Source organism: Lynx rufus, unplaced genomic scaffold (genome assembly GCF_022079265.1).
Source record: "Lynx rufus isolate CCGP_SWC_20201006 ecotype Redwood Valley unplaced genomic scaffold, mLynRuf1.p SCAF_6, whole genome shotgun sequence".
NCBI classification, from domain to species: Eukaryota; Metazoa; Chordata; class Mammalia; order Carnivora; family Felidae; genus Lynx; species Lynx rufus.
In genome coordinates this window covers 47,644,281-47,666,856 of record NW_025814878.1, presented here as the reverse complement: position 1 = coordinate 47,666,856, position 22,576 = coordinate 47,644,281, and the positions used below count along the sequence as shown (strand labels likewise).

General features: G+C 35.9%; 1 protein-coding gene across 2 annotated transcripts in view; it reads left to right on the top strand.

Annotated features, from left to right (window-relative positions):
• The window catches only part of CEP57L1 (centrosomal protein 57 like 1), a 77,509-nt gene that overhangs the window by 6,057 nt on the left and 48,876 nt on the right, over window positions 1-22,576 (top strand). The window contains exon 2 of one of the 2 annotated variants that reach the window (XM_047102581.1): window positions 19,757-19,887. The exons of the other annotated variant lie outside the window; for it this stretch is intronic. The gene's annotated coding sequence lies outside the window, so the exon portion shown is untranslated. The remainder of the gene's footprint in view (window positions 1-19,756; window positions 19,888-22,576) is intronic. 2 annotated transcript variants of the gene reach the window in all.

Sequence of the window (22,576 nt, the reverse complement as noted above, 5' to 3'; positions counted from 1 at the left end):
GAACTGGAGAGTGTTTTGCTAAGTGAAATAAGTCATACAGAGAAAGACAGATGCCATATGTTTTCACTTTTATGTGGATCCTGAGAAACTTAACAGAAGACCATAGGGGAGGGGAAGGAAAAAAAAAAGGTTAGAGAGGGAGGGAGCCAAAACATAAGAGACTTTTATTTTATTTTATTTTTTTAATTTTTTTTCAACGTTTTTATTTATTTTTGGGACAGAGAGAGACAGAGCATGAACGGGGGAGGGGCAGAGAGAGAGGGAGACACAGAATCGAAACAGGCTCCAGGCTCCGAGCCATCCGCCCAGAGCCCGACGTGGGGCTCGAACTCACGGACCGCGAGATCGTGACCTGGCTGAAGTCGGACGCTTAAGCGACTGCGCCACCCAGGCGCCCCATAAGAGACTTTTAAAAACTGGGAACAAACTGAGGGTTGATGGGGGGTGGGAGGGAGAGAAGGGTGGGTGATGGGTATTGAGGAAATCACCTGTTGGGATGAGCCTGAGTTTTGTATGGAAACCAATTTGACAATAAATTTCATATTAAAAAAATAATGTATAGCTTAGGGAGATCTAAGTGTCACTCATAAAATTTTATTTAACAGGATATAGTTTTACACTTTAATTTACAGTTCTTAGTTTCATAATATCTACCTTTTGCTACAACAAATAAACAGATGTTATGGAATTTAGAAGAACTGCTTCCAGTTGGTAAATTTTCATAAGTACATTCAGAAGACTGTTTGAGAAGCAGGATTTTTCCATGGCTGAGAAAATATTGAGATGTTTTGCTCACTTTGGGGAGAAGCAGCATAGCATTTCTGCAAGACCATTGATTTTGAAGTTAATACCTTCAAGTTCTTCTGCCATTTACCTCATACAGGTTGCTAACCTTTCTAAAACCCCATTTTCTTTGTCTATAAAATACAGAGCATATTATTATCCATTTCTGATCTTTGAATATACCAAATTTAAGATCCTTATTTTTTTCTACTCACAGTGCCCTTACCAAATATTTTCACATTGCTGCCTTCCTCACTGTTTTGGATTCATCTCAAAAGCCCTATCTTCAGAGAGACTTTACCTGCCATTTTAGCTAAAGCAGACCACCTGTTTCCCTTTTTAATCTTCATCACATCAATTCAGTTATCCACTTGTATATGTTTGTTTTATGCTTATTTTGTGTTCCTCTGCATGAAGGACTCTTGTCTTGTGTACTACTATACTCTCAGTGCCTCAAACAGTGATTCACACATGGTAAATGCTCCTCAAATACTTGACCCACTGGCTGACTCTTCCTCATAGACTTATTAAGAAGACTCCATAAAATAATGTATGTAATGCACGTATATGCTTGGAACCATTTTCTCTGTATATTTTGTATATTTGTTTTCCTATGTCCTATCTAATTCTAAAATTTTTGAGACATAGGCTTAACACACACACATATGTAAAATCTAATAGTTATAACTACTATTATTAATAGTTAATATTCATAATGTGTTCATTCTTTGCCTGTATTATGCTAGCTGATTTATATGGATTTTCTTTCCATTAACTCTATGAAGTAGATGTTATTATCCCCATTTTTATAGGTAAGGAAGCTGAGGCCCAGAGAGTTTAAATAACTTGCCTCAAAACACATAAGGTAGTAAGTAAATGGCAGAGCCAGAAGTGGAAACCATACCTGACAAAACTCATATTCTTAACTTCTTTACAGTGCTTTATCACTTCCCCCCAAACGGGTAAGTATTAAGTAAATGAGAACTTTTGTGCAGTCACTCTTTTCTCATGACAATTTAGGGAGTGGGGAGTGTATCAACTATAGAGCTTAAACACCAAGTTAGAGCTCAAATGTTCATTCTTCTACCTTCCCCAAAGAAAGGCTTTCTGCCTTCTTGCTGTGCCATCTCATCAGCTGCAGTTGCTCAGCTTCTTTATATTTGTATTGAAAATGGAAGAATCAAAACTTAAGCCAAATTCTTAAATTTTGTTTTCACTTAAAAAAATTTTTTAATGTTTATTTTTGAGAGAGAGAGAGAGGGATGTGGGAGTGGCAGAGGGAGACAGAGACACAGAATCCGAAGCAGGCTCCAGGCTCTGAGTCAGCACGAATTCTTTATTCTTTGTATCCATATTGTATTTAATGTCTTACAGTGTCAGAAACCCGCAAAGGTCTAACTTTTAAAGGTAGCCTGACTCAAGTATGAACAGGGTTAGTATTAACAACTCCCAATATCCATCACAGCCCTATTTTTGCAGTTTATTCAAAATAACAGATTGCAGCTGTGGCTTTTAATTTTCTGTGTAACTTTTGTCTAGTCTTTTGATCTTTCTGGGCCTCAGAGTCTTCATCTGTGAAATGAGGGCAGTTGGAGTAGATTTTCTTTTTTTAACTAAAGCCCATAATTGCATTAAGGTTCACTCTTGTGTTGTACATTCTAAGGGTTTTGACAAGTGCATAATGTCATGTACCCACCCATGCAGGATCATATAGAATAGTTTAATACTCTCCAAAATTTCCTGTGTTCCATCTATTTATGCCTCCCTCCCTCCCCTTGAAACCCTGGCAACCACTGATGTATTTACTGTCCTATAGTTTTACCTTTTCCAGAATGTTACATGGTTGGAATTATACAGTATGCAGCCTTTTCGTACTGGCTTCTTTTACTTCACAGTATGCCTTTAAGTTTCCTCCATGTCTTTTCATGGCTTGGTAGATCATTTCTTTTTATCACTGAATAATACCACAGTTTATCTATTCACCTTTTGAAGGACATCTTGATGGCTTCTAGTTTTTGGCAGTTATGGATAAAGCTGCCTGATTTATTTGTACAGGTTTTTTTGTGGACATAAGTTTTCAACTTACTTGAATAAATAACTAATGTCATCATTGCTACATTGTATGGTAATCTTTTTTTTTTTTTTAAGTTTATTTATTTTGAGAGGGAGCATGCACTTGCATGCCCAAGTGCGAGTTGGGGGAGGGACAGAGAGAGAGAAGGAGAGAGAGAATCCCAAGCATGCTCCAAGCTGTCAGCACAGAGCCTGATGTGGGGCTCAATCCCATGAACTGTGAGATCATGACCTGAGCCAGTATCAAGAGTCAATTGCTTAACCCAATTGAACCACCCAGGTGCTCCACATTGTATGGTAATCTTATGTTTAGCTTTGTAATAAATTCTTTGTCTTCCAAAGTAACCATACCATTGTGCGTTTCCATCAGCAATGAATTACAGTTCCTGTTGCTCCACATCCTCACTAGCTTTGGTGTTGTCAGTGTTTTGTATTTTAGCCATTCTAGTAAATGATGGTATCTCATTTTAATTTGCAGTTGCCTAATATAGTATTGAGCATTTATTCATATGCTTATTTTCCACCTGTATTTATGTTCTTTTGGTGAGGTGTCTGTTCACATCTTTTTCCCATTTTGAAGTTGGGTGGTTCCTTTTTTTTTTATTATTGAGTTTTAAGAGTTGCTTGTATATTTTAGACACAAGTTCTTTATCAGATAAGCGTTTTGCAGATATTTCCCAGTCTGTGGCTTAACTCTTTATTCTCTTGACAGTGTCTTTTGCAAAGCAGTTTTAAATTTTAAATAACAAGGCAAACTTGTTAGTGTTTCTTTCATGGATTGTCCTTTTTGGCATTGTATATAAGAAGTCATTGTCAAAACCAAGGTCACCCACATTTTCTCCTATGTTAATCTAATAGATGCTTTATAGTTTTATGTTTCACATGTAGGTTTATGACCCATTTTGAATTAATTTTTTGTGAAAGCTATAATGTCTGTGCCAAGATTTATTGATATTTTCATTAATAAAGTTTCTGCTGGCTCTGAAATTATTAATTATTTTGATCAGTAATACTAAAAGGTAAAAAACTTTAAAAAATAGTATACTGAATATTTATAACCATATAAGTGTTATCCTTCAAAACTATTTCTTCAGAGGGAGAGGCTTGAAGTCAGCCCAAAAATATGGTCAAGGAGAGGAACATATTAGGAAATGGGACTAATGGTTCCATTTCAGTGCTGCTTTACTGTTATATGTTATTAACAGCAGTGGTGTGAGTGTTAGAGGTGTAAACTGTCAGGGAGACTGCCTACCGTTAGGAATATTGAGATACCTGTTATTTGTCCACATTGCCATTTCTTTGCTACTTTTCTGCCTTGTCATACAGTTTTGGAAAAATCCATCAATGATTTCTCCCCAATAGTTTCCCTTTCTGTACCATGAAACACTGAAGCCATCTGAACCTTAAATATCTCCTTATATAATGACTGACTTAATTTAAGTTTGTAAAGGAAATTATCCTAATTATCTTCTTTTTAGTAACATGAACAGTTTGTCTCCAAATGCTTAGTCTTTCTTTTCTTTCTTTTTCTAAGTAACAGAGGAAAATGGAATTTTACTATTTTATATTAGAGTAAGATTACTGCATTGCACATTATGATTTTAGAGGTAGACCTGCCATGAGGGATTGATGATAAAATTGTTGACCTTCTTAACATACATTTACAGTGATCACATCAAATATAAGAAGTACATATTCTCATTGTGTTATCATCCATGTGACTTGAGTTGCATATTTAATCAAAAGCCCAGCATGATATTATGAATTCATGGGAAGTGTGTACTATTACCTAGGAGATTAATAACATTTCTTAAATTTTCTGTTTATTACCTCCTACTGACTTAGATTTGTAAAAGACTATAAAGGTAATTAAATTAGATACTAATTTGTGACTGCTGTTGTACAGTCCTATCACAAAATCACTCCCATTTCATGGAACAAAAAAAGAAGGAGAAATAAAGGGAGAGTGATGAAGAAGGGGAGTCTCAGCAGTGAAAGAAAGGTCTTTTTTTTTCTTTTCCAGAAATTAATTTTATAATTGAAAAAGAAATATATTCATTATGAATCTTTAGATAATAAGTAAAGGAAGGCTTTCACTAAGTGAGTTCGATCCCCATGTCTGGCCCTGTAATGATAGCGTGGAGCCTGCTTGGGATTTTGTCTTTTCCTCTCTCTCTGCCCCTCATCCACTTGCTCGCTCGCTCTCTCTCAAAATAAATAAACATTAAAAACATTTTTTTTAAAAGGAGACTTCCTTTTTAAAAAAGTTAAAGATTGTAGTGTTCATATATTTAAGCTCACGAACTGTGAGATCATGACCTAAGCCTATATCAAGAGTTGGGCGCTTAATCGACTGAGCCACCATAAAAGACTGAGCCCCATAAAAGAAGTCTCTTTCTTTTTCTTCCTTTACCCTCCTACACTGGGAATATGAATTTCTGTTTGTAACAGGATGTTTTAGACAATTTTCTCTTTTTCTATTGTCACTTGTTATTTCATATTATTGATTACATACCTTGTAATATTTTGATAGTTGTCTTCTCTGTAGAACTGCTTTGAAGATTCTGTAAGTAGGTATTGCCTGAAATCTGTTCTATGAAATGCTAATTTCTCCAGGAGATCTCCCAAAAAGGTTTCTGTTGCAAATAAGTTTGGGAAGTGCATGGTTTATTGCTGGTTTGGAAATTCACAGTGATAGTAGAATATTAAATATACTGACAAAACTTGCAGGTTAAGAAGTTGGCTAATTTTGTTTTACCCATTTGCCCAGATTTATTTGTCTGGAAATCTGTTTAATTTAAGGAGTAACCTCAATGAATATCTTTTGAAACTAGTATTTTTGGTAAATACTGTGTAATAGTATGAATCTTTAGTGAGTGGTAGATCTATAATCTTTAAATATTAGAATAAGTATATTTATTTTTCTTTAAGTCATCTTTATCATTTGGTTCTTTTCCTTTACAGCGCAGGTAATCCCCTCTACCCCAATCATTCTCTTCCCCAGACCAAATGTTTTTAGTCATTTAGCTCACTTAATTGAGCACATACTAGAAATATAAAGATAAATAAAATAAAGTTCTGGCTTTTGAAGACCAAGCACTCTGATTTGATAGAGCAGGGGAGCCATCTGTAAGGGATACCCCCTCACATCTTTAAGTAATTTTAGAGATCCGTGATCAGCACTTTGCACTTACTTATTTAATAGCATGAGAAAAGTATTCTTAATGTATAGTTTTCTAAAGACTTTATTCATTGAACCTAAGATGCCAAAGATTGTAAGGCACAGCTTTACTTTATGTACCACAATGAAAGAAAACATGTTGCCAAATATAATTTAAAGGTGAATTTTGATACCAGAGATGTAAAATGTATGTAGTACATTTGTGAATGTTAACTGTTAGACTTAAATGTATTTTGTTTTATGTATTTCTACTACATTAATTGATTGAAGGGCAACAAATGTTTATTCAATGACTACCATATAAGTCCAGTGGTTAATAGAATAATGAATAAAATATGGTCCCTTGTTCTTAAGGAACTACAGAGGAAGACAGATGTGTGCAGACATTGCTAAAATAAAATTATTTTTGCTAAGGCAACTAAGTTAAATCACAAACTGTAATAAGTACATCGAAGATATTGCTAAATTAATGACAGCTGATAGCTTTGTAACAGTTCTACATTACCAGCTTCAAAAACCATCTAGTGTTAATTTTTTATTCTTTTGTTGTCAGAGGCAGTTGAGGGGTTAGTGAATAGGAGGGAGAAATGTAAAGAAATGTTTATTTGGGAGTATATATGTGTATGTTTTTCTTAAAGGAGAGAATAGAGTTTGTTTTAAAGATGTTTTTTGTTTTTCTCGGTTGTTATCTCCACAGGAGGTCTATTTCAAGGGAAAACAATTCTGATAATGGTAATGTTTGTTTGCTTTGGAAAATTACAAATTGAATTATATTCAGCCAAACATGTTTCTGTGTGTGTGGATTTATAGGAGGGAAAAGTGTTAATCTTAGGTTGGCATCTGTCTGCTACAGCTATTTTGGTTGGTCTGCCCACTTTCAGTGGGTGCACTTAGGGAATGCAAGCTTATTTTAATTTTGGCTTAAATAAATAGCATTAAGAAAATTAATCTATTAATTTTTTTTTACCTGAGGCTAAATATAGGGAAAGTTGGATTTACTACGATTTATGGAAAGCAGTGCAGAAACAGAAAGGGCAACACATTTAGAGTCCAGAGACCTGAGTTTGAATTCTGTTTCTGCCACTTATTAGACATGTGACCTTAGGTAAGTCACTTAATCTTTTCGCCTTGGTTTCCTCTTGTTTTCAAAAATGACTATAATGATAGTATACTACTTTGTAAGGCTAAGTTAAAATTTGATGTAGGGCACTTGGGTGACTTACTCAGTTAAAGTGTCCGACTTCAGCTCAGGTCATAATCTCGCAGTCCTTGAGTTTAAGCCCCACATCGGGCTCTGTATTAACAGCTCAGAGCCTGGAGCCTGCTTCAGATTCTGTGTCTCCCTCTCTCTCTGCCCCTCCCCTGCTCATGCTCTTTCTCTCTCTCAAAAAATAAGTAAAGGTTAAACAAAAATTAAAAAAAAAATTTGTATAAAGGTTTTATAAATTATAGTACTTTTCAAGTATTAGTTGATATTGCTTTTAGTAGTGATATGAGGAATATACGATGTAAGACTATACATTTTGCAGAATTGACTTTTGATTTGTCTGTATTTATATGAACATTAGTCAAAAAAAGTGATGTAAATTTCTTTGAGATATTTCCTAGAATCTCATTTTCTCTCTGTTAAGCATTTCAGAGATACTTCTATTTACAATGTAGTAGGGATATTGATAAATATATTATTATCTTTATATATGTACAGTTTTTTTTTTTTTTTTTTTTTTATCCAGGTCAGATTGTTACAAAGCTTTAATAAGTTAACTAAGGGAAACTTTGTCTGAAACACAGTATTATAGACTGGAAAAATACTCTCAAGATCTAGTGAGGTTTTTGAACTTTAGGATCTTTGTCTCAGTCTAAGCAAAGTTCCAGTAATGTCTGAATTTAAAACAGCTCCAGGCAATTTAACAATATGTATCAGAACTGTTAAAATTGTCTTCAACCTAAAAATATCATTTCTAGACTGTATCCAAATGAAAAAAAGTGGTACTTTACATGAATATTCACTTACTGCTATTAAAAAAATACTCGAGGGATTCCTGAGTGGCTCAGTTGGTTGAGCAACAGACTTTGGCTCAGGTCATGATCTCATGGTTCGTGGGTTTGAGCCCTGCGTCGGGCTCTGTGCTACAGCTCAGAGCCTGGAGCCTGCTCTGGATTCTGTGTCTCCCTCTGTCTCTGCCCCTCACCCTCTTGTGCTTGCTCTCGCTCTGTCTCTCTCTCTCTCTCAGAAAATAAACATTAAAAAAAATGAAATAAAAAATTAAAAAATACTTTAAAGAAACAATAATACAAGAAAATGTTTATCGTGCTATTAAGTAGAAAGGCAATTTCCACAAACGTGTGTGTAATCCTAATTTTTGTTTAAATAATAAAAAACTGATTTATTTAAGGGGCAACAAAATACTAGTAATTCTAACAGTCTCAGACTGGTAAGCTTTATAGTGATTTTTATTTTCTTCTGTAATTCCCAAATTTTGTAAATGAGCATGTAGTACTTTTGTAATAAAGAAATACATATGTATATAATATAAAAATAAAAATATATTTTTTCAGTATCAAGCCTCTTTCTAAATACTGTCACTCTTTTCAGCTAGCACAGTAAAGTAGCATAGATTTATATATAATGTAAGTAAAAGTAGTTGTATGCAGTATTCATGTACATAAGAGTATTATCAGTGATTGAACTTACCATTGCAAATACCTTCAGCTGTACCTTTTGGTTTTGCCATGCTCAAACCCTTCTCTGTCTTTTGATGGGCTGTAATTTGCAGCTGATAGGAAGTTGGCCATATTAAAGGAGGCTAGGTCTCTTAGCCAGGCTTGTTCTTGGTTAGACTGGCAAACTTGGCCAACTGTCATGATGAAATCAGCACTGAATGGTCAGCTGCACTTTTTGTGAGGCACCAAATTTATACTAAGTTAAAGCAAGTTCAAAGCCCTGAGTTGTTGAGGCATTTCATTTATTTCCCCTGAGACTGATCTTTTCCTCTTTTCACTTCCATCTCTTAGCAAAAACTCTGGCACAAGTTAGATACTCAGCAAGTACTATTGGAATTAAAATGGAATGAAAACTGAAAATTATGCTGATTCTTAACATTAGCTTTACTGAAAAGTCATCTCAATTTTAAATGAAGCAAATTATGCAGACACAGTCACAGGCAGCCTCTGTTTGGATGCAAGGGAGGTTCATAGGAGTAATAAAGATTCCATGTTTAGCCATCATAGGGTCTTTTCTATGCCACTTGTATTCTGGCTGTTAGGGATACATTGGAAGGTCTGCAGCACTTTCAGCATTTAGCACTGTCAGCTAAAAGTAAAGTAGGTACATTGAAAACTGATAAAGAACTAGAACATTTAAAAGGAGGCTAATACCAATTTTCATAGGTGCATTTTAAGTAATATATATTTTGATTATCTTAGTTAAGTTTCTACCTCAGCTAGGCAGGAAAATCAGGTTTTGTCCTTTTGCCCTCTGTGCTGTTCAACAACATATGCTATTTCTCATGTTAAGACCTTAGCAGCTGTGCCAACAAGTCCGGTTTGAAAAAGAAGTAAGGGCTTAGTGGTGTGTCTTTATCTATCAGCCTGTCAGCAACTCTGTCCATCAGTAGATTACTTCAGCCCTTTAGAACAGTTGTTCACTTCAGCTATATGGATTAGCTATGTGGTATAGTTAAGATACTGCAGCTTGCTAATAGGTATAAGGATTGGAATTATGGGAGCACCTGGGTGGCTTAGCCGGTTAAGTATCTTGATTTCCGCTCAGGTCATGATCTCATGATTCATGAGATCGAGCCTCGTGTTGGGTTCTGTGCTGACAGTGTGGAGCCTGCTTGGGATTCTCTCTCTCTCTCTCTCTCTCTCTCTCTCTCTCTCTCCCTCCCTCCCTCCCTCTCTCTCTCCCTCTCTCTCTCTCAAAATAAATAAATACTTTTTAGAAAAAATTGGAACTATGAATATGGATTTCTGAATGCCAAGGAAAGCAATGTTAGGACAAACCTAGGTGCTTGTGTTGCTTTTTGAAGGAATAACTCAGACACTACTGTTAGTGACTAGAACCCACTTTTGTCTGAATGGCACGAACAGCTTCCTTTTACTTTATATTGAAATGACTTGTCAGTAGGATTTATCTTGGAGCTCTACATGGCTTTTAATTCATTTCAGTTTAACAAGTCTTTATTAAATATTGAATTAAGTGCTAAGGTTACAAAGATGAATGAAACCTGATTCCTGTCCTTAGGGCTTGCCATTTAAGGGAAAAACATGAACAGATCATTTCAATGTAATATATTAAGCATATAGATACGCAAGAGGAGAGTTAATTATCCCAGCCATAAGGAGCCAAGAAAGGGAAAGCTCCATGGACAGATTAACTAATAAACTGTGTCTTGTATGATGAGTAAGACTATTCTAGGAAAAGAACAATATGAATGCTAGAAACATGTATTCACTCAGTAGAAGAAAGAGAAATGAACTGGGTCGTGTAAAGCCTTATATGCCTTAAGAACATGCTCGATCTTTATTCTGAAGGCAGTGAGGAGTCACTGAGGAGTTTTAAGCATTAAAGTGGTTTACATGCCACTGGGTTGTAATTTTAAGATCACTCTGGAGGCAGAGGAGAGGATAGTTTTAGTGGGACAGAATTCGTAGCAGGGAAATCACTTTAGAAGGCCATTGTAATAGTCCAGGCAAAAAAAAAATAAGGGCCTAGTCTGGGGCACTTAGTCAGTGGTGGTAAAGATGGGATAGCATAGTTGATTGGAGAAGCGTTTTAGGTGTTGAATCCTTGGGACTTGAGCATTCGAGAGTAGGGGGATGATACTATTAACTGATTAAAAATGAAGGAAGAAAAACAGTTTTTAGGAGGAAGATAATATCTTTAATTTTGGATATGAGTTTGAGGTGCTTTTAGGACATTCAAATGGATATGAACTCTTAAACTTCAGAGAAATGGTAGCCAGTACTTGATTTAAAAAAATAATCATCTTGTGGGGCACCTGGGTGGCCACATCGTTTAAGCATTCGACTTCACCTCAGGTCATGATCTTCTGGTTTGTGGGTTCAACCCCCATGTCGGCCTCTGTGCTGACAACTCAGAGCCTGGATCTCACTTTAGATTCTGTGTCTCCTGCTTTCTCAGTTCCTCCCCACACTCTGTCTTGCTGTCTCTATCTCAAAAATAAAGAATAAAAAATTTAAAAAAATCATCTTGGGCAGAAATAAACAACAAATAAATTAGAACAGCCCCCAAAGTAGTATTGTCACTGGGAAGGGCTGGGCATGGAGAAGGTGTTAGTTTTACAAATTGGGTTTGTACTGTAGCAGTGTAAAGTTACTGTGTAAGTAGGTTAAATATTGTGGGGAATATTTATGAAAAGCCATCTTGTATGGTATTTATGGATTACCTATTTGGAGACTTTAGTACATAATATGGCATAATCTTAAGACAATACTGGATATAATTTAGGTTTTGATAGTTCAAAAGGATTTTAGGATTTTGTGGTTTCTCAGTATCATTATGCACATCAGTGATTATACTGGCAACATTTTGGATGTGATACCCAAAGTATAAAGATTTTTAGATATCAGTAATAACTAAAATTTGACAGACGATAGCTGCAGTTGTGGTGAACATAACATAATGTATAAGCTTGTTGAATCACTACGTTGTACATATGAAACTAATGTAGTATTATGTGTCAACTATACTAAAAAAAAAAGAAAAAAGGCAGGAAGAAAAAAAAATAACTAAGCCTTATTGAGTGCTTGCTGTGAACCAAGCTGTTTTCTGAGAACTTTCTATTGATTCATTGTATATAACTCTATGAAATAGATAATCTTAATATTCCCATTTTGTAGATGGGGGAAAACACAGACATTTTCAGAAACTTGCCTCAGATTACATAGGATTCATCCTTAGGCTGTCTTGCTGCAGACCCCGCCCCTTAATCACTATATTATAAAATAATATAGATTATAGGTGCATTTGTTTACAAGAGAGAATGGAAACATGAAATGCATTATGTGAACAAAAGTGCCTGTAATGGTAACATTACTAGAAATGTAAAGTTATAAGAACTTAAGGAATAGTTCATTGTCAAGAATATGTATTTTCTTTTTTTTTTAATTTTTTTTCAACGTTTATTTATTTTTGGGACAGAGAGACAGAGCATGAACGGGGAAGGGGCAGAGAGAGAGGGAGACACAGAATCGGAAACAGGCTCCAGGCTCTGAGCCATCAGCCCAGAGCCTGACGCGGGGCTCGAACTCACGGACCGCGAGATCGTGACCTGGCTGAAGTCGGACGGTTAACCGACTGCGCCACCCAGGCACCCCAATATGTATTTTCTTTAAAGAGGAATTTTATTGCAAGCTGACAAGTCAGAAAAATTAGGGAAATATAAATACAGAAAGTTGAAGTATTACAGTAATGAAGGGAAGAGTTTACATCAGAGATTAATATTTGTAAGGAATAATGTGTAAGGAAACTGAAACTCCAGGAAAAGAATGATTTTTTTATTATCACTGCTACTTTCCACTACTGTATATTTACGTAATACTGTATATTTTTCAAAACTAAGAGGAAGGAAATGATATAACTAAGATTGCCTGCCGTATAAGTGTCAGAAACAGGAAAAAATCTAGGTCTACTGATTCTATCCAGACCCCTTTCCATTATGTCATATTCCTTAGTGAAACCATGCAGATTCAGTCGAGTCCTCAAATCTATAGAAATGGAGGGGGAAATGCCTAAGAAAAAAGTTTACTCTCATCATTAAATCCAAGAATATATCAAGAGTTTAAAGGGATGTAATGGTAAAGAATGAACCAGTGGTGTCGTAATCAAAAAGATTACCATGCTTCTAGAATCTGATGAATCTTTTCCTCTATTGCCTGCTGATTGATGTACAGGACAGGAGAGTTGCTAAAGAAAAGTGTGTAGGTATGTAAATAATTCTCTTTTCTTTCTGATCTCAAGACATTGTTGATATTTGTTATCTTCAGAGAGGGAAAAGCAGTAGACATGGTTGGGAATCAGGAGTCTAAGAGTAGATAGAAAATATTTTACTTTTTATTTTGTGCTTTTCTATGCTGTTTAAGTTTTATTACCTGTGGATGTATTACTATTTAGAACAAAACCATATTAATAGGAGCTTCTGTATAGTGGGATTATAGTCCACTTAAAAATTTTTAATTAAATTTTATATAGTACACAAACTATACTAGCAAGTTTCATCTGAAAAGTTACTACTAAGTAGGCTGACAATGACTGAATAAGATTTTCCATAAGATCCACCTAGAAACTACTTTTATAACATGGTTAGGACAGCGGTACCACTATAAAACCATTATTCCCTTGTTTCTGTGGAAAAGGGAATATTAAATTATAGATAAGGATGTGAGATACTTCATTTTCCACAGTCTTAGAAAATCCCTATACTCACATTCATACATACAAGTCCACGTTTGCTCCTGGGGTAGGGAACAGTTTTCCTGAGTGAAAAAGATGCTCTGCCAGGGTGTGGCAAGAGTGGGAATCACATTTGAATTCTTCTGTCAGTTGCTCTAGATAGGACTGTGCTATGAGAGGGACTTTGAGGACCTTTACCCACTAAAAGTAGGGAGAAGCTGGCAGTGGTTGGTTGAATCACTGGTTTCTTTATAAAAAAAAGTTTTTGAGGGGGCACCTAGGTGGCTCAGTCGGTTAAGCACCCAACTCTTAATTTCAGCTCAGGTCATAATCATGCGGTTTGTGAGTTCAAGCTCTGTGCACAGCACATAGCCTGCTTGAGATTCTGTCGTCTCCCTCTCCCCCTCCCCTGCTTGCTCTCTCTCTCTCTCTCTCTCTCTCTCTCTCTCTCAAAATAAATAAACATTTAAAACTTTTTAATTAGGAACTCCTAACAGTGATCAGTTAGTGCTTATTGTCTAAAGCCGTTTTAGTCTTCTATTGATGTTTAGATAATATGCTTGCTATGTGGTGAAATTGCAGTTTAATAAGATCCCAGAACAAATATGGTGTGTGATTTGTGCAGTATTTATCCCACCCTTGGAAAAGATGGAAATTACATGTCTGAATAAGGAATACACAGCTTTTCAGGAAAATTATAAAAGTGCTGAAGGAATATTTTTTATGGTGGCATTGTTGAAAAGGGATTAATTTTTCTTAAAAATGGCCAGAGTACCTGCATATAATGAAAATGTTTAGTGTGTTTGTGGCCTGTGAGTAGAAGAAGGAATACCGAGTATTGGACTGGGACTGTACATCATCATCACCCTTGGCAGGAGCAAAGTTTACTCTTCCTCCTGTGGTGTCTGGACAGATCCCAGGGCCTGCGGTGAACTTTGCAATCTAGTTCTCAAAGTCCCAGAGAATGTTAAAACGTTTACATGGAGTCTGGGGTACTAGTGGTCTGATCTCACTTGTTGTTTTGTTTTCTAGGTTTTCATGGGTGAGACTTTTTATATTTGAGGAAATAGTAAAAGATGGTTAAATATGGGAAGGAAAAGGATTTTTTATAATTTTTAACATCCTGTCTTACATAATTCTTATTCTTACTATATAATTCTTACTACTAAAAAAATTCCTACTACTACTAATCAATACCTGTATGAAATTATGCATGGGATACATTTGAGAACCAGAAAATAGCCTCTCCATCCTAGTTTCTAGGCATTCAGAATACCTTGGTATATATTCCATTTACTGTGATTGTAAGACATTTTTTTTTTCACATTTAGAAAAAGTTCCAGGGGCACCTGAGTGGTTCAGTGGGTTGAGCGCCTGACTTTCGATTTTGGCTCAGGTCATGATACCATGAGGTCATGGGATTGAGCCCTGCATCAGGCTCTGTGCTGAGCATGGAGTCTGCTTAAGCTTCTCTCTCTCTCTGTCTCCCTCTGCCCCTCTCCCCTACTCATGCATGTGCTCCCTCTCTCTTTTTCTCTTCCTTAAAAAAAAAAAATTCTAAAATAGTGATATGTCTTACAATTGTTATTGGCCTGGAATAAAGTCGGATTACTTCAGAGAGGATTTGCATTTGCCTCTACCACTCATTAGCACTACTACCAACCTGAAGCCATTTTAAATTAGATTCTCTGTTTAAGAGTTTGTTTTTAATCTCACTGGTAGTATGAATTCAGAGTACAAAGTTGTGTAAGAACTGTCTTTGCGATAAAATTCCCTCTCCTTGGTGCCTGGCACTTGAAAGATAGAGACTTTCAAGTTTCCTTGCTGTCTCTTTCTGCATAGTGCATTTATCTCCCATTTATCCTTCTCTTCATTTGTAGCCTTTCTTTTGTTTCAGCTTTATTTTTTTAAAATATTTTTTAATGTTTATTTATTTTTGAGAGAGAGAAAGAGAGAGAGAGGGTACGAACAGGGGAGGGAGACACAGAATCTGAGGCAGGCTCCAGGCTCTGAGCTGTCAGCACAGAGCCTGACATGGGGCTCAAACCCACAAACTGCAAGATCATGACCTGAGCTGAAGTTAGATGCTTAACCAACTGAGCCACCCAAGTGCCCCTGTTTCAGCTTTACCTGATAGATGTCCTATTTTCTTTTCTTGTGGTACATAAAAGAGCAATGCATCTTATAATAAGGTGGTGGCTTAGATTTGAGAAAAGACCCCTCAGACACTTGGTTAGGCCTTTACTTACCATCCTTTTTCAGAACTTGTTTATTCTTAAGGTAGACACACTTCTGATAAACTTAATGTCATTATTACACATTTCTTTGTTCATTTCTCTTTGGTGATCTTCAAACTTAAATTTGCATTGGAATTGGTGAGTGAAAACTATATATTTCTGGGCCCAGAGATTCTGTTTCTGTGGACCTGGGTGATGCCCTCTAATCTGTACTTTTAATAAAAACCCACAAGGTATTCATACCTAAGTGACTGAAGGACCACACTTAGAGAAAAACTATCTGCATACTCTATAACTAAGAGAATACTCATGGTTTCAGCTTCCATCTGTGTTTATTGATGACTTCCACATTTTTATATTTAGTCTAAACCATTTTTCTTCTAGGCCAAATTCATTTATACAACTGACATGTCTCTATTAAAGGCAGAATTCATTCTGACCCAGGCTACCTGGGTTCAACTATCAACTCAACCACTTAATAGTTGTATGACCTTGGGCAAAGTTACTTAGCTTCTCAGGTATCAGAGGGTCACTGTGATGATTTTATAGATCCATACATACAAAGTTCTTTGACCAGAGTCTGGTACATGATAAGCTCAGTTTAAGTGTTAACAGTTTCTATGTTGTTATTATTCCACAAGCACCTCAAACATGTCTAAAATGAACCTTTTTTTTTTTAACCTAAATTTTAGTTAACATACAGTGCAATATTGGTTTCAGGAGTAGAATTCAGTGATACATCACTTATATACAATACTCAGTGCTAATCAAAACAAAGTGCCCTCCTTAATATCTGTCACCCGTCTAGCCCATCTCCCACCCACTTCCCTCCATCAACCCTCAGTTTGTTCTCTATCATTGAGTCTCAGGTGGTTTGTTTCCCTCTCTCTCCTTCCCTTCCTTCCCATATGTTCATCTGTTTTGTTTCTTAAATTCCACATAAGAATGAAATCATGTGGTATTTGTCTTTCTCTGATTGACTTATTTTGCTTAGCATAATACATTCTAGTTCCATCCATGTCATTGCAAATGGCAAGATTTCATTCTTTTTGATGGCTGAGTAATATTCCATTCCATTTTGTGTGTATGTGTGTGTGCATATATATATATGCATATATGTGCATATATATGTATGTTTATATATACACACACACTATAAACATCGGGGTACCCCTTCAAATCTTTATTTTTGTATCCTCTGGGTAAATACCTAGTAGTGCAATTGCTGGATCATAGGGCAGTTCTATTTTTAGTTTTTTGAGGACCCTCCATACTGTTCCCCAGAGTGGCTGCACCAGCGTGCATTCTCACCAACAGGGTAAGAGGGTTCCCCTTTCTCCATATCCTAGCCAACATCTGTTGTTTCCTGTGTTGTTAATTTTAGCCATTCTAACAGGTATGAGGTGGTATCTCATCGTGGTTTTGATTTGTACTTCCCTGATGATGAGCGATGTTGAGCATCTTTTCATGTGCCTGTTAGCCTTCTATATGTCTTCTTTGGAAAAGTGTCTGTTCAGGTCTCCTGCCCATTTATTAACTGGGCTATTTGTTTCTTGGGTGTTGAGATTGATAAATTCTTTATAGATTTTGGATATTAACCCTTTATCTGATATGTCATTTGCAAATATTTTCTCTCATTCTGTAGGTCGCCTTTTAATTTTGTTGATTGTTTCCTTCACTGTGCAGAAGATTTTTATCTTGATCAAGTCCCAGTAGTTCATGTTTGGTTTTGTTTCCCTTGCCTCTGGAGACATGTCTAGAAAGAAGTTGCTACAGCCGAGGTCAAAGAGGTTGCTGCCTGTATTCTCTAGGATTTTGATGGTTTCCTGTCTCCCATTTAGGTCTTTCATCCATTTTCAATTTATTTTCTATTTATTTTTGTGTATGGTGTAAGACAGTGGTTCAGTTTCATTCTTCTTCATGTCACCATCCAGTTTTCCCAACACCATTTGTTGAAGAGACTTTTTTTCATTGGATATTCTTTCCTGCTTTGTCAAAGATTAATTGACCACATGGTTGTGGGTTCATTTCTGGGTTTTCTGTTCTATTGCTAAAATGAACCTTTTACACCACCTTCACCACCATCCATCTATTTTCTGGCTTGACTACAGCTTTGTTTAATTTCTCCCTCTCCCTCATGATTTTCCTCATCTAGGTCATACATTCTATGAATTCAGCATCCTATTTGTCTCTAATTTGTCCTCCCCTTTCTACTCCCTCTTCTATTGCTTTGGTTAGGTCTTTATCACTTCTCACGTAGAGTTTTGGAATAGCCTCCTAAATGGATTTCTAGCCTCTGGTTGTTTTTATTCATTCAGATTTCACAAAAATCTTTATCAAAGGGAATCTGATCTTACTATTCCTCTGCTGGATGCCTCTTGTTGCCTATGGTGTAAGATCCAAACACATGTGGCTGGCATACAGACCCCTTCCTAGCTAGTTTTTGCCCTCTTGTTCTGCAACAGTCAGATGCATTTGTAGTCTTCCAGCTTTTTTATTATTGTAGCAGATTCCCCCAAACAGCAGATTCTCTCTTGCCTTCATAACTTTGCATAATTAAGCAAGATAGCATGGTGGTTAAAAGTGTGAGCTTCAGAGCCAGACTGCCTAAGTCCAAATCCTGGCTTTGTCACTAGTTGTGTGAACTTGGGCAAAACACTTTTTCTGTGCCACAGTTTCCTACTCTTTAAAATGGGAATCATTATGCATCATAGAGTTGTTACAACGATTTTACTAATTTACAAAAGTGTTCAATAAATGTAAGGTATCACTATTTTTATTACTATGTGGTTTCCTTTGACTGTATACTTGATCTTCTCTGCTACCCATTCTCTCACTTTCTTTGCCTATCAAATCTTACTCATTCATCTGTCATATCTCACTTTAAGAACTATCTCCTCCAGGAAGTCAACTCTCTTAGATGATGATCCTCTGGGTTCCCATAGCACTCTTTGTACTATAATTAAACTGAATATTTTAAGAACTACCCAGGACTATATTTTTCATCTCTAAATGGCCAATGAATGAAAACTTTTATTGTTTCTTACTTGCTATAGATTGGGAAACCCAATTAGAAAGGGGAAGGATATTCTATTAGAGACAGGTAAACAATCATAAGGAGACTGGAAAGCAAGATATAGCAAGAGGTGAAAAGGCAGAAAACAAAATCTGTAAGTCTGGAACATTTCAGTGAAGGGACACATAGTCCAACACATTATCAGTGCGGTTCTCTAAGTATCATAGTATATAATTAAAATGCTATGTGATATCCTAAGTCATCCCAAAGGTTAAGTTATGTTGAGTGTACTTGGCCTAAAAGGAAGGAAAGTGGGTTAAACATTTTAGAAATATTTCTTTTAAAACTAGTTGAAATAAATTTTGGCAATTAAATAGGTGAGCTTTAGTTATTTATAATTGTCCAACAGTTCATCCCCCCTTGGTCTGCCTGAGTAATCAGTGCACTCAGTTAATTCTGACTATTGAATGTGTTCAGTCTGCGTTTGTGGACACTGGTGGGGCTGGGTGTGGGGGGAGATTATAGGCTAAGGAAGTGAATTTGTAGCAATTAATATGAGTACTGTTAACTTTAAAATTCATTATTTGTTGATTCAATTTAGAAATTCTTTCTACATTTAATAAGTTTGCCATCAACCTTTCTAAAGAGAAATGGTTAGAAACAGTTACGTTCAATGGATAAATATAATAAACATTAAAAGAATGTTGAAATTCTTTCAAAATAACTTATTAAAAAGAAAGAACTTTCTGAAGAAGTATTACCAGCAATATTTTAAAATCCTAAGATTTGTCAAGTGTTTATTATTTAACATTTATTTGTTATGTATTGTTATTTGTCAAAGATTTACTTGAATAAAATGATATTATAATAAGACATTGTATGCAAAATTATACACCAAAGTACAATATGTGGTTATTTTAAAACTTAAAATAGTATTTACAGAATTATTAAGTTTAGCCATGACAAATATTAGCACAGGGAAGTAGGGAAAACTTGTTGATCTAACAAATTCGTTTCAGGGGATTCATTTTACAATATTTTTTTATTAGGCCCCGAGGATACAATGCCCCTCTGCGGAACACAGCAGTTTGGACTGCAGAAACTTAAAAAAGAAATTAACATAATTGCCCTCCCTGAGTTTATATTGATATAGGAGGCATAAGACCCTTATAAAGGAGATGTAAGTGTCCCAACAGATATTTGTATAAATAATTGATACTGTATATCTTCAGCTGTTTATCTCTGCAGAAATCTAGGTAAGAGGAAACTATTTTAATAAAGATATTTGTTGCTTATTAGAAAACTGATATGTGTTTATTGTAAAGAATGTTTAAGAAGGTTGAAATTAGAAAATGAAAATCTCCTTTGTTCACCTATTAACATTTTAATACACTTACTAGTCTTTTATATATGATTATCTTTATTCCTTTTAAAAATTGGACTATAATTATACAATTTTATATTCTTCTTTATTCACTTTATATTAAATCAGAAGCATTTTCTTAGGAACTGAATATTCAAGGTAAACTACAGGTAAAGCTGATGAAGTCTAATCATTTAAGTAATCTTAGACATTGTTAGGTTCTAAACTTACTCGATTCAAGTTCAGTAAGGAAAAATCTAACTTTCTAATTATTAAATAAAATTTTCATGACACTAGATGTTTTAAATTCAGCAATTGATGAGTTTGCTTGGAAATCAATTAGTTCTTATAGCATGGCATTGAGTTGAATTAACTGTGCACATAAAAATTAGATGCTATATTTTAATTTATAGTAAAAGACTGGCAGAAAAAAAACCTAAGTATTGTTATACTCATGTAATCATATTTCTCCTATTCAAACTCATTTAAGATAACTAGTGTGAGGGGAATGTACAAGAACACCTCCCCCAAGCCATTGGCTGAGAAAACAAGAGGGATGATTTTCATACAGAGCCACCTACAGTAAACAACATAGCAACAATATTGGATGCGTAGCCTGCTTATACCAAGTCTCACATCCCTGCATTCTGTTGGTACTACTCTTGTTGGTCAAGTTTGCCTCGGTCCAATCATGGTGGTCACCTTCCCCAGAAGACCAGCAGAAACCCCTGCCCACATCGTGTCTCCCAACCAGAGAGTTATGCAGTGCTTCAGTTCTAGTGGAAGTAGTATCAGGTCTCATTTAACAAGCAGACCAGAACACATCTAGTTAAACACTCCACATTCTGGCCAAGGACCAAACACAGCCCACTGTAGACTAGGAGAGCCCATGCAGACAACTGGCCTGAAGGATAGAGCAGCCAAAAACAGCAGCAAAGTGCACACAGAATTTTCTTATGAAGGGCCAGGCCCTGGACACTATATGACCTTTTTCTTCATAAAGCCATTATGCTCAGGAGCAGGAAACATAACAGGCTTTTTTAATACAAAGAAGACGGAGATTTAGACAAAATGCCAAGATAGAAGAATCCATCCCAAATGAAAAAACAAGTTAAGGTCAGGGCCAGAGATCTAAGTGAAACAGATATAAGTAACATGCCTGATCAAGAATTTAAATTAACAATCATAAGGATATTGCTGGGCCTGAGAAAAGAATGGAAAACTTCAGGGAGGCCCTTACCACAGAGTTAAAAAATAGAAATGAAAAATATAATAACTGAGATTCAAAATGGTCTTCATGCAGTGAGCACAAGGATGGAAGAAGCAGAGGAATGAATAAGTGATGTAGAAGATAAAATAACGGAAAATAATGAAGCTGAACAAAAGAGAAAAAGAGCTATGGAACATGAGAATAGACTTGGGGAACTCAGTGACTCCATCAAGCAAGGTAACATTTGTGGTATAGGAGTTCCGAGGCAAGAGAAAGAAAAGGGGGCAGAAAATTTAATTGAAGAAATAATAGCTGAAAACTTCCCTAATCTGGGGAAGTAAACACATCCAGGTCCATGAGACACAAAAACTCCCATCAAAATCAATAAAAGCAGAGCAACAGCAAGACATAGTGTAATTAAATTTGCCAAATATAGCAATAAAGAAAAAAAATCCTAGAAGTAGCAGACAAAAGAAGTCCCTAATTTACAAGGCAAGGCCCATAAAGCTAGCTTCAGATCTCTCAACAGAAACTTGGCAAAACAGAAGGGAGTGGCATAATATATTCAATGTGCTGAATTGGAAAATTCTGCAGCAAAAAAATACTCAATCCAGCAAAGCTATCGTTCAGAATAGGAAAGATAAAGAGTTTCCCAGACAAACAAAAACTAAAGGAGTTTGTAACCACTAAACCAACCCTAAAAGAAATAATAAAGGTGACTCTTTGAAGAAAGGACCCAAATAAAATCACGAATGAAAGAGGAGAGATCACAACCAACACCACAGAAATACAAATAATCATAAGAGAATATTATGAAAAATTATATGCAAATAACCTGGGCAATCTGGAAGAAATGGACAAATTCCTAGAAACATACAAACTACCAAAACTGAAACAGGAAGAAATACAAAATGTGAACAGACCTATAACTAGTAAAGAAATTGAATCAGTAATCAAAAACCTCCCAACAAATGAGAGTCCAGGACTAGATGGCTTCTTGGGGGAATTCTTCCGGACATTTAAAGAAGAGTTAATGCCTATTCTTCTGAAACTGTTCCAAAAAATAGAAATAGAAGGTAAACTTCCATATTCCCTCTACAAGGCCAGCCTTACCTTGATTCTTGATTCCAAAATCAGACAAAGACCCCACTGAAGAAGGAGAATGAGAGGCCAATATCCCTGATGAACATGGATGCAAAAATTCTCAACAAGTTACTAGCAAATCAAATCCAACAGTACATTAAAAGAATTATTCACCATGACCAAGTGGGATTTATTCCTGCGCTGCAGGGGTGG